Genomic DNA, 12,851 nt, shown 5'->3' with positions numbered 1-12,851 from the left:
TAGTGAACTAGTTTTGAAAATTATCCATCTGTGGTTTGATACCTAACACGTTTTCTCCTTGTAAAATTTGTTGTGAGTTTACTTCAAAAAAGAAAAAAAAAAAAACCCAAAAAAAAACCAACCCCACCTTTCTCAAAGCATGTGTATAATTTTAAATACTATAAAACAATTATAATGAATTACTTAATTCATTAACTTTATTAAATTTTAAACCACTGTCACTGTGTTGAGTAATAAATAAAAGACATAATTTGACAATCTGCTTGATGTCATCTTTTTCTATTCTATACTATACCTGTTTTAAAACACTAAGCATTTTCTGTACTATACAGATTTTTATCTAAGAATAGTCTCAATTACTTATGCTGCCACTCACGTGATAGAGGTCAAAGACCTGCATAGGCTCTCAAGCATAACTTCTGAGCTGAATTATGTAGAAAGTATCTTTCATTTATTTACTAAAATGCCACACTTTAATCACAGGTCAATGAAGAATAAAACCTTCTCATTAGAAATTAAATACCTATGAAAGGTATGTCTGCATTCTGATTGGTATATAATGGCAAAAATCAAAAAAGTGGGTGACTCGTATAATTATATGCTTTCCAGCCCTATGGTAGCTCACTCTCTATGAAATGTCAACCAATGCTATGGGGCAAAAAAACAGCAGAGAACATGAGGAATGGATAATTTAAAATGAAAATCCGTGCTTCTGGCTTCACACTCTGAGTATTCTACTACATTAGAAGAGGTCTGGAGAACTATTGCTTTTGCAAATAAGAGATTTGAAATCCAAACTAGATCAGAAGCATGAATTCATCTTTGTGACAAGGAAAGAATTTGTTATCCGCATGTTATTCCTCTGCATTACTGGTAGCTACTTTTACTTTTTATATAAGGTAGAAAAATCTACTCTGAATGAATGCTGATGCACAAGAAGGTATATTAGAGGACATAGAATAAAGTGTAATTTCCTAGAGGAGTTTTGAGAAGTTATGTTTCTGATTTATTCTGATGCAGCAGCAAGAAATGGGGAAAATGAATGTATAATGGAGATAATATATTCCCATTTAAGATGCAAGAGGTTTATTATTCTTCTAATACTTCTGTCAGTGAGGTACTGAATAAAAACAGCACAGAAAATAACTTATTACTAACTAATCTATATTTCAATAAAACATTAACATGCAAAGTAAAATATTGCATGTGAACAGATACAGAAGACTGTACCAGACTTTACTGGACTTGTGTGATCTGATTTTTGTTTACAATAAGGAAATTACATTGATTGTTTCAGGGCTAGAAACAATCAAAGTATTACAGGAAAAACTGCTTAATGTTTCAAGTAAAACGAATTTGAAAAATCTTTATTAAAAAAGACACATTCTCCACATCTTACCCTACAAGAAAAACAAAGTACACAAGTCCCTTTTAAATACTTAAACCTTAAGCGTTTTGTTAGGATGCAGTTGGGGCTACATTAATCCCTTCAACTAGGTAGAAAATTTGTTCAAAAAACATTACTGGACAATAATGAAATTAATTGCTTGAACAGAAGTTCAGAAAACAGCATAGCAAGCTCCAAGTTTAATTTGGAGTTGTAAATGGAATTATTAGCATTCATGCTCCCACATCACTCTGCTTACCAAGCCACCGATAGTTTTTTCTCCACTTCTCAAATATGTGAAAGCCTACACAGATGAATGAACTCAGTGTTCTAGGCCATGGAAGGACCACCCACTTTGGGAATTTTAAAATATTTTACAAACGACAACCTTATTAGACAAAAGACTGTTACCCTCACTCCCCTCATTCAGAAAAAAGTCACCATAACAGAACAGCTTTTACATCTACAACTGCATTTAATTGGTCTCAGCTGCACGTGATTAAGTCAGGTTGAAGACTCAGAGTTTACAGCAGTTGTCTATATGGGGAAAAAACATAATACAGAAAAAATACTGAAAGCTTGGTTTCATTTAAGGTTATTTCTCTATTTTAAAAAAATCAGATGCCTTCACCCAAGTGGACATTAGGACTCTGGGCAGACTCTCTCCTCAGCAGTTGCCTTAGTCCCTACACCTGCACATATAGCCTACATCTTTTCCCATATATAATTTGTCCCACCGCACTGTGTGTTGTAAATCCTTTCTTTAAAGACTCATATAGCAAAGTGATCTTCTATTCCAGCTTCTCCTCCCTCTCTTTCCTATCAGTCCTGCATACTGCTGCTCAGGTCCCCCCAGCTGAGATGAGGGTTGGGTGCAGGGTCCAACACACCAGCCAAGAGGATCCCTTCCTCTACCACACCATTTAGGTCCTAATCTTAGGTTCTGCAAGATTATGAGATGCTCAGGTAAAAGATGAAGCAGGGCAACTTTTATTTAGCTGTTCCTGAGAAAATTAATGAATATCTTATTTTCCCATTTGGACAAGGACTTTACAATAAATATTCATGTTAGTCATGTCAAGATTAAATTTTTTTAAGATTTTCTACTATTGAGAAGCTGAAGAGTGGGTTGTTGTGTTTTACAAAGATAATTCTGTAATTTGTGACTACACCAGTAAGGTTTCTCATTTCAAGGTTAAAGTTTTATATGCTTATCTAAGGGATCCTTTTGTAGTTTATGAGAGGATACCCTAGGTTAAGAAGATCTGAGACAGGTAATAAGAACAAGCTGCTGAAAGAACAGGCTTTGTCTACAGCCTCGACTTGTCAATCCTCTAAGTGTGCTACAAAGCTCATCTTTCACCATTCTCTGTTTGGGTTGTGAAAGTAAGTATATTTATGGGGTCTGGTTACTCTAATTGCATGCAATTATTAATGTACAGGAGAGACAGTTTTGCAAGCAGTGGAAGGAAGATTCCAGAAGCCAAAAGGCAATACCCACTAGACCAGAACACCATTTCTGTAAACCAGTTAAGCTCATTGACTGCTGAAGCACTGGAACACCATTTGGGGTGCCATTATAGTGGCTCTGTATCTAGACAGAGAAAGGGGAGAGGAATCAAAAGCAAAGATTTATGAACCTGTGAGGCTCTTGAATCTCTGGTGGGAAACATTTAAAGAAAATAAATCACTTTGTTTTCATTGTAAGGCCTGAGGCATATAAAGGCGTTGTATGTGTTACTTCTTTCAGTGTGTGGAACTGAAGTTGGATACAATTGAACAGTACGTATGTATGAATCAAAGGAATTTTATGGGGCTAATCTGATTAAGGACATAAGGATTTTATATTTTTTATGTAAATTATTTCCATATTTCTTATTCATATTATTAGGTCACCAACAAATGTACTGCAGAAAGGATAAGACACTGTTATGTTATAGATAATGAAGAAGTTACTGTACCCTTCAACTGGAAGTTCCTATAGTAAAAATGGAAAAATTCTTACTATCGTCTACTTAAAAATGCAAAGGATGCAAGTTTACCAGGAACTGAAGTATCATATGTAGAATAAATTCCTGGCCCATAATCTTCTCAGAACATGATCTTTTTCTTTTAACTTTTCTCTAGAGTGCCTAAACTGTTGGTATTATACAAGATACATGCAGATATTGGTATTTGTCTGGTTTCAAAAAGGACTGAAATCCAACATTTCCCAGTGACTTGCTCAAGAACACCATCACTTCTTTTTCTTTGAATATCAGGTACATACCTCAGATACAGAGGAGTAAAAGTATCTACTTCTGTGATTCTTAAAATGTTATTCTTTACAATTGTTTGCAACTTCAGGAATTTTGAACTCTATGAACAAGATGTCCAAGCAAAAAAGTCAATAGGTCAATGAAAAGGGAAAACAAATACTTTCACCAGTAGTAAGCTCTTTCCCAGGTATCTTATGACTTATCCTAAAAGCTTAAATTAAATAGGAGGTACCTCTAAGGTCAGATAGCTCTTCTGGCTTTCATAAGTTGTTTTACATCAGGTAAAGATGCAAGCTATATAAAACCACAAGACAGACATATAGATAAAAGATTATTAGGTTTATACCTTATCTCCTCCTTATTTAATTTTTCAACTCAGTTGTGTATGAGCTTAAATTCTGTGGGCTTCTGTGAATGTCCCCCCCCAACAAAATCAAACAGATCTTAGCCTTCAGGTATATGGATTGAAAGAAAAAAAAGAACACAAAAAATAACATTAGTAACACTGAAAAAAATTATTTTCCTATATTTCCCTAGGTACTGTACAATATTCTGATATCAAATTGTTTGACAAACCCTTCCAGAATAACTTAAACAACCCTATAACCAGTCATACAGTTACATTAAAAACCCCACATATTTTCTTCAGATAGGTGATAACTGAGCTTTTGTGGGTGGACTGACAACTGGACACATTTTCCATTTGGTATCAAGGAAAGACATGTCATATTTAAAACAACTTCATTCACGACAACTGCCGTATATTATAACTTTGATTCTTCATTCATATTTTGATTTTGATGATGGCTTTAAAGGAAATTCTATTAAGAAAAGTGAATGCAACTGCAACATCAGTTTCTACTTTTATCACCTTTCAACCACTTCAGTTCACAAATATCTGTCAGTCTCTGAGCTCTGACAGCATAATGGGCATTTTCTGCTTATGCATCATTATCAAATAAAAAGAAGATCTTGCAGTGTACCCTTCTGTCACAGCAGACTACGTTATTTTCTGTTACACTGCACAACTCACTGTATTCATACTACACAGGAATATATCCTCCTTCTTCTCAAAAAGCTGCCTTAAAAAAGCAGTGATAGGAATAACATCTGTTTCAAAATGGTTTTTGTAACTAAAAGTGTTAGATATAATTTAATCTATATAACAAGAAAATCTGTTAAGAGAACACCATTTACAAAGTTACCATGCAGAGGGAAAAAAGTATGTAATACCATAAATTACAGGTAATCATTACTACTTACTGACCTTTAAAAAAAAAAAAAGTGTTAATTGATGCTGATGGATGAGACTGTGTTCAAGAAATTTGGTGAAAACATAGAAAGGCACCTCTTTGTAGTAAAGTAATATATGAAATAAACATTCCATATTTATTGTGTTGGTTTATAAACCATACTCAAAAATAAGTACCCTTATAGCCCAAGATTTTGCTGACTACTTTCTGGTGTGCATCATTGTAAGCCCGCAAGTTTTTACTATGTTTGATCTTTTATTCTCAATACATGCTGCAACAAACATGTAAAGAAAAGGAAAAGCAAGTGTAGGTTGCTTGTGTGCTTTTGAAGATGCATGCTTTTCAGTATGAATCTCACAGCCCATCATGAAGTTCATGTCTTCCTTGAAAGATGAAGCAATTGTTCACTTTACCCTGAGTGACCTCTGCTGGTAAAAATAACTTACAGCCACACACATTAAAACACTTAAAAGCCCATTTGCGGTTAAGTCATGTTCATACCTGCACGCATACAGAAGCACATTCTCAGTGATTATTTTTTTTTTATATCAGGTAGATGTACACATAACATTCAAATGTTTGCATGCTCAGACAGTTAGTGCGCAAGAAGCATTGACTAAATTTGTTGAACCACTTAGTTTATCTTTCTCCCAGAGTCTTTTAAAGAACTATACAGCTAGAACCTGGTTTAGAGGCAGCATATTTGAAGTAGCAGCTACTGAATAACTAGTGGTATACGAATTATAAGCCTGGAGTTTATTTTTACATGTAGGTCTGGGGTAATACTGTGGTACAGAATAGTTTCTCCCATTCATCCTTCTAGAAGACATATCTGAATCTACAATGCAGCTTTATATATTTTGTGAGGGTTTTTCAGAGTTCATAAACTGATCCATTTAAATTTTATTTGGTCGTTACTTTTAGTAAATAGAAGTCAGTCTTAAGAGTGAGTTTGTTTCACATATCCTTAATGGAGCATAACTAAAATGTATTTATTTTGCAGTACATCAGAACGATACCATGAAAGATTCCTGTTCAATGCATGTCTCTAATTTAAAGAAAAGTGGTTAGAATCATGAGATCATTATAATACAGCAAAAGACAACTAAATTATATTAATTTGTAGTGTGATGCTTGCATTAGAAAAGTATTCACATACTACTAGATTAGAAATGGCAAGAAAACACACCAAGGTACTAATTAAGAATAGGCACCCAAAAACCATCAGTTTTGGTATTTATCAGTAAATATTGCTGAGATAGCATGGAAAACACCTTTACAGAAGCAAAAGGTGTTTCAGGTTTTTGACACTATAACTGATACCTAAACTCTGAGGTCTCCACAAACGTGTCACAGTTGATGCACTCTGAAGAGTTTTGACAAAGAAAATTATTACAATTCATGACTGCTGATCACTGCAATATTCTATCTTATTTAACAATGTTCATGGAAAAAAGAGGAACATATTAGGTCTCTGCTTCAGCAAATACTGAAGTCTATTTATATGCAAATAAGCTATCCATTATTAGTATGAGAAGAGACATAGGCATAAAGGAAGAAATAAATTATCACCAGAAACCCTTAATGAAATCTATTTCAAAACATAACATTTTACAAGAGCCCTCACTCATGTAATATTTGTTCAAGCCTAGAAGGGAATTGGCGAGTTCTGCACTTAGATGAGAACCGATATCATATTATTTCCCATGCCAATTTGTTATATAAAATGCATTTATCCTTCCTTAGGAACAACTTGGTAATTGTAAATTGACTGTTTTCTTATAAAGAACCGTATTCTCATGCTACAATGCAATTTTATGCTCATTTTCCTACTGGCAATATTAAATTATTTCCATTTTTAGTTGAATTATGAACATAAGAATGTGAGAAAATATCAAGATTGTACACTTTTATTCTAAGAATATTAATCTTCAAAAAATAAGGGAACCTCTAGGAAAACTTGATTTCATGGCTGAAAATCCTAACTTTGGTCTAGTGCTGGCTTTTTTGTTTGAAAAAAAATAAAATAAAAACAAAACCAAACAAAAAAAAAAATCTTTCCTGCTTATATATAAGATGTCAACAGTCTAAAGCTTTTTTCACTGAAATAAAAATGCTAGATATTTCAACTGAAACATACAGTGAATACAGAAAAGCAGGAAATAATTTAATGCAAACTTCCTTCATTTAGAGCCTTGAATAGCTGAAGGCAAGCCCAGATGTCAAAATTCTAAATCCTATCTCTTCTTACTCCTCCAACTCATTATTATTTTCATTCCCAGAAGATGAGCTCATGTAAACTATACTTAAAAGAAGATAGGCATGGGAAGTTTAACACTGCACTATGATATCTTAACAAAGACAAATTAAAATACCTTTTTTTATTCCAGAGTATCAGCCAACTACCCCAAAACCCATTCTCTTCATACTTAATTTTAAATAAATCTTATTTCTGTGGAATCCTGTTGAGTACCTTGAGAACTTCATTCAGCAGAACCAGAAAATTCCCCCTTCTTCTTACTTCTAGCCCCAGTTCCAAGACACAAATACCTCACTGTATGGTAGCCAAGAAAGAGGCTTGCTGCATCTATGAGATGAAAGTAAACTAAGCAGGATGTTAGTAATATTTGCTTGACTTGAATCCCAACACAAGTAACCAAAATAACAACTAGTGACAGTGTGTAAGTATTCTGTAACATTGCTAACAGATAATCAGTAACAGTATATGAACACTTTCTAGTATAGCCGAGTAAGAGTATGTAAACAAGGTGTAAGTACACACAGTCAATATGGAGACTTGTGGTGCTGCTGCAAAACAGGGAATAGGAAGAAGGTGCAAGCCGTAAAACCTGTAATGGGATATTTAACAGGCAGGGAGAGTGAGTGTTGGCAACAGAAGAAGTCCCAGTCCCAAAAATAAGATGAGATGAACTGCCTGAGGCAGTTGAAATCCTGTCCCTTTTCTTCTGAAGAGCAGGTGAGAAGCATAAAACAATGATTAGTGTTGAAAAATGGGGAAGAAGAAGGTCGCCCTTCAGCTACAGCTCCCCTTATCTAAAAGGGATGGAGCCTGGTCCCTCTGCCTCAGCAACCGAGACCAGAGCAGACCACAACCACCGGTGCTAATGACACAGCATCCACTTTGTGGGACTGTACAGGCAGAGGTAATGTGAGATATGATTGTTACGGACCATCTGTTTGAATACTTAGTGATAATGATTGATAATGAGTAAGAGCTAACCATTAACACAAATTGTATTACTAATGTACATCAGTCAAGCAAAGGGGTGCTCTGAAATTTGAAACTGGTCTGATTCATCCATCTTCCAAACATGCCTGCCACAGCAACCTCTCACCCCTTTAATTTATATACAGATTATACGCTTGTTCAGTTGTAACAGCACACTCAAATATGGGGAATGATACCAACAAAATTAGATTATTGAAAAATACTAGTCACACTGTAACTAGAGGATCTAGATGTCAGTGGTATTGCTATGAAACTATCAAAAGGGTTTTTTAATGCAACACAAGGAACTTCAAGTTCATCACCTTATTTAAGCATATATTTTTCTCTGTTTCAATCCTTCACTTCCTAAATAAAATAGAATATTTAATAGCTTTATTACATTGTCACTGAGCTTCTTCTGGATCTTGCTGAATTAGTCATTCCAGACATAATCCTGTGCTGAATTACAAATTAGGTCATGAAAAGGACAACTCCGTAGCTACTGTATTTTAAGAGGAGTAAGAAACATGGTTTCACTGTCAAATCTTATGATTTATGAATTCATAGTGACACCTTAAAAATGGGGCATTTGCCAATAATGCTTTCAGTCAAATTTTGAACTATCTCTACCTCTGCTTCCAGTATCAGTGGTACAAAAAGAATAAGAACAAAAGAACAAGAAAATTCCTTTAATGGCTATAATAAATCAAAATTACATCAGTAAGAAGCAATTATAGCATATTTAACTTCATAGCACTCATACCACTCAGGTCAATCTCTAAAATTATGTGTTAATTTCCATTCAAGTGATATTAAAAAAAAGCCCTAAATATTTCCCCCCATGCACCTCCTCTTTGATCTTTTCATTGATCAAATTATCCCATATTCCCTCAAAACCTTTTGACTACAGTGACACTATTAGAAAGGCCATACCCATTTAACATGCTGCTGGTGAAATCTGCCAACAATAGCATTCATACCATTACTAAAAGGATGTATTTTTCAGAGATTGTGGTCTCTTTATGCCTTGAACTAATGTCATATCTCCCAGTTGCTTAGACCCTACAAAATGCTCAATACCAATTACTTTTTCAACACTAATTTTAAGCTCTCAGTGTAAGACGAAGAGGTGAGGGGGGAAGCAGTTCTGAATATCTCAGTCTTTCTATATAGGGAGGATGACTCCTACTTGAGATTCACATTGGGATATGTCAGGACTACTGCTTTATATCTTAGCATGTAATATAAATTGGCATGTTAAAGAAATGCCTATTTCAAGTTTTTTCAAAACAGGAAAAAATACTGGATGACCCAAAACTACTGACGTTAATACAACTGGATTCATTAAGGTATTCAATGGAGTATTTAGGCAAAACACTATAACTCATAAAGCTCCGTTTCCTAGCTAAAATGATAAACTAGAACTAAAAATACACAATAAATATACACCAACATACCTGTGTATGAGTATTAATTTATAATTTAATTTTTAATGGTTAATTAATATTCCCAACTATACCAGTCAAATTCTCAAAGACAAGAAGAGTCAGGAAAGTATAGCTATTTTTCGCTGGGTTTAGTTATATCATTTGTAGATAAATATATCTGTACTAGACTACATGGCATTATTTTTCTTTCTTATCTCCAATTTTATTCCTTTAGTCTAACAATCAGTTTTACAAAAAAGCCTTTCTTTGCCTACAACTTGCACCAACAATTGCACCTGAATCAGTAAAATAAGGAATATATTGACATTTGCCATTTGGGGTGGAAATAACATGAACTAAAAAGACGCAATGCTATATTGTGACAGTGTATTCGTAAGCTTATGAAAGAAACACCCTATCATCCCCAGAGTATTTTGTCTTCAGCCCTCTGTCAATTTGGCCTAACTCCAGACATTTTGCAAATATTCAAAAAAAACCAGAAAGAAACCAAGAAATTATCTCTTTCACCTAACTAATTCTTGAAGAGATCAAGCAGAAGAAGAAAACCATATACATTCCAACAAATTCACAGAGAACAATCCCAACACTTGTGGAAACACTACAATTTAGCCAACATCAAAATTATTCAGTACCAGCCATTCAGCACCACACAACAACAGCAATGACAACAACTATCTCAACATCAAGATGACTACATGAGAAGAAGCATAGTAATATAAAACTATCACTATTTAACATATGGATGGAGGTACCATTCAACTTTCCAATTATCAGCTTAACCAAATTACCACTATACAAGAACACTCTGCCTCTGTAAAGGCCTGTGGCTCCAAGAAGCATCTAAACAACATATAGATATGTGGGGAATTAGATAGATTTTTTCACTGACTGAGTTTTAACAAAAAAATCATTCCATCATCAATTAAGCAGACCTTTCCATCATGACAATCCCTCAAAAGAGATCACTACAAAAAAAATATTAGACGTGCCATATGCAATGCAATCATATCTTGGACCTCTACATTAGGAAATCAACAGTGATGTGCTCAACAAAGTACATATGCATTCATTTTCTCTCCCTCTCTCACCCAAAAGAAATCTATGCAGGTTTTAACATCCAAAACCCAGCAGTTAAACCTGCAGACAGAGCATGAGCTATAGTAACTTAACCATTAAGACTACATTAACAAGTCTAACAAACTACTTTCTGACAGTTCCTACTATGAGCTACAAAGAAGACAGACCTACATAATTATGTAACTTCACAATCACCATTAAATCATTTTTCATATACTCCAAGAAAAAAACAGGAAAAAATAAATCTTTCTTCTCCTCCTCCCACCTCAGAAATACTACACATGCTATCCAGACCAAGAAGGATGATAATCCTGGCAGGTCCACTAATGTGTCACTATGGGAAGAAATTCAGAAATTATTAGATCATCAAAACAGTCCTTAAAGACTTTCTCTCATAATTCAAACAGCAAATTTCCTCCAAGATACATCTGATTTCTACTGAAAAGTTATCCAACATAACCCATCTTTCTGCCCTTCAGGGCACAAAGAATGCCTCCACCAGTCTGTGTGCCAGCCTCCCAGCCCATGAAAGTGTTGTGACCTACCAGGAGTACTTAAAACAGCAAGACAAAATGTTCACAGTTCATTACAGAGATACACATTTCTACTTAACCCACAACAATCCTTTAAGAAATCACATTTATTAACCAACACATAATATATAATATGATCCCAAAATATACAGCTTTCCTCATGAGACATGCTGAAGAAGAGATTTAAAATAACTGTATCGCCTAGCTTTTGATAAGCCTGTGGAACACATTCCCACAATTTGCAGCAGAAGCCTGTACTTTATCACTTATTTCCACCATGAACTAAGTATTATACTTCCATCGGGCTAACTCTAGAATATACATACTCTAACATAATTTTCATAGACACTCTGATGACTACCCAAAGTGTCAACTTCAAAATTGTCATACACAGAAAATCCACAAACAGATCTTGTTCCATTGAAACAGTCACCATCCAAAGTCAGTCTCAATCTTTGATACATGGCTAGGTGCTCTCATATTACCGCATTTGTTCTGGAAAGAATACCTGTGAGACTCACCAAAACGGACCTTTATTCAAGAATAATATTGCTGTAAGAAATACATTGAGGGTTTTTTTAAGCTATCAATTAAAATTCAATAATTTTCTTCAATACAAAACCAAAATACAAATCATGCAGTCCCAGTTGTCACATACTACTCTACCAAGACATTTAAGCCACAAAGCATTAAACTATCTACGTTGGCAGAAAGAAATCATGTCAGAATGATGTCTCCTAGTTTTCAAATGCTCCCAAGCTTAACCAAACTCATCATTAGATGCAAATTTCCCCAAGTCTGGAAAGCACCAAATGAATCTAACTGTGACTGAGTGGGAAATGTCAATTTGCTAATACACGTCCAAAAAAAGTCATGATAAATACTCCCTAAAACAGAATAACCAAACACCCAAGATTTTAGTCTCAAATTTCCTGTAAACTTAAAAACATCAAGTAAACGTATATTTTTATAGACCAATTACTTCTTTGATATCTCTCACTCAGATCCTCTAAAAGAATAGAATTCCTTCCAAAAATGAAGCTAGAAACATGAAATGATACCTGTATTGTATACCAAACACCATAGGCTCCATAGAGGGCCTGCTGTTAGGACATAACTCAACCTTCCTCTCCTCCATTAGCTTCCTATAATCTCTCTTTTTCCGTAGTAAACAACCCTCATAGCCCTTCTTTCTGTCTCGTCCTCTCATCAAAATTCTCTCCCCTCCACAGGTGACAGCTGCTTCTCCTCCGAGATGATCTGAGGCATAGCCAGTTACATGCAAAGCAACAGTTTGCACATTGTATTTTGCTTTGAAGTATGGCACTTCTCTCAGACCTGAGGAAGGGCCTGTGTGCCACAGTCATTCTCTTACACTTGCAAGTACCTGTCAGGACCGCAGAACATCCATCCGTTTACAATACAGTTTATTCCATTTCTAATCTAAGGCTTGAATCCTCAGGGTAGGTGGGGGGAAGAAAAAGAAGAAAAAAAAAAAAAAGACTAAAAAGGAAGATAACAGGGAAAGTGGAAAAGTGAAACAGGACAACTGAGAGAGACTGGAGATTTTCTGGCAGCAATGCTGCAGCTCTGTCCTTTGGTACAGATTAGAAACCACCATTCAGGAACTGTCTGAACTTGGCAGCAAACAAAAGGGACTACAACT

This window comes from Falco punctatus, assembly GCF_963210335.1.
Source record: "Falco punctatus genome assembly, chromosome: 1".
Lineage (NCBI taxonomy): Eukaryota > Metazoa > Chordata > Aves > Falconiformes > Falconidae > Falco > Falco punctatus.
The sequence above is the reverse complement of the archived record's forward strand: the minus strand, read 5'-3'. Positions refer to the sequence as shown.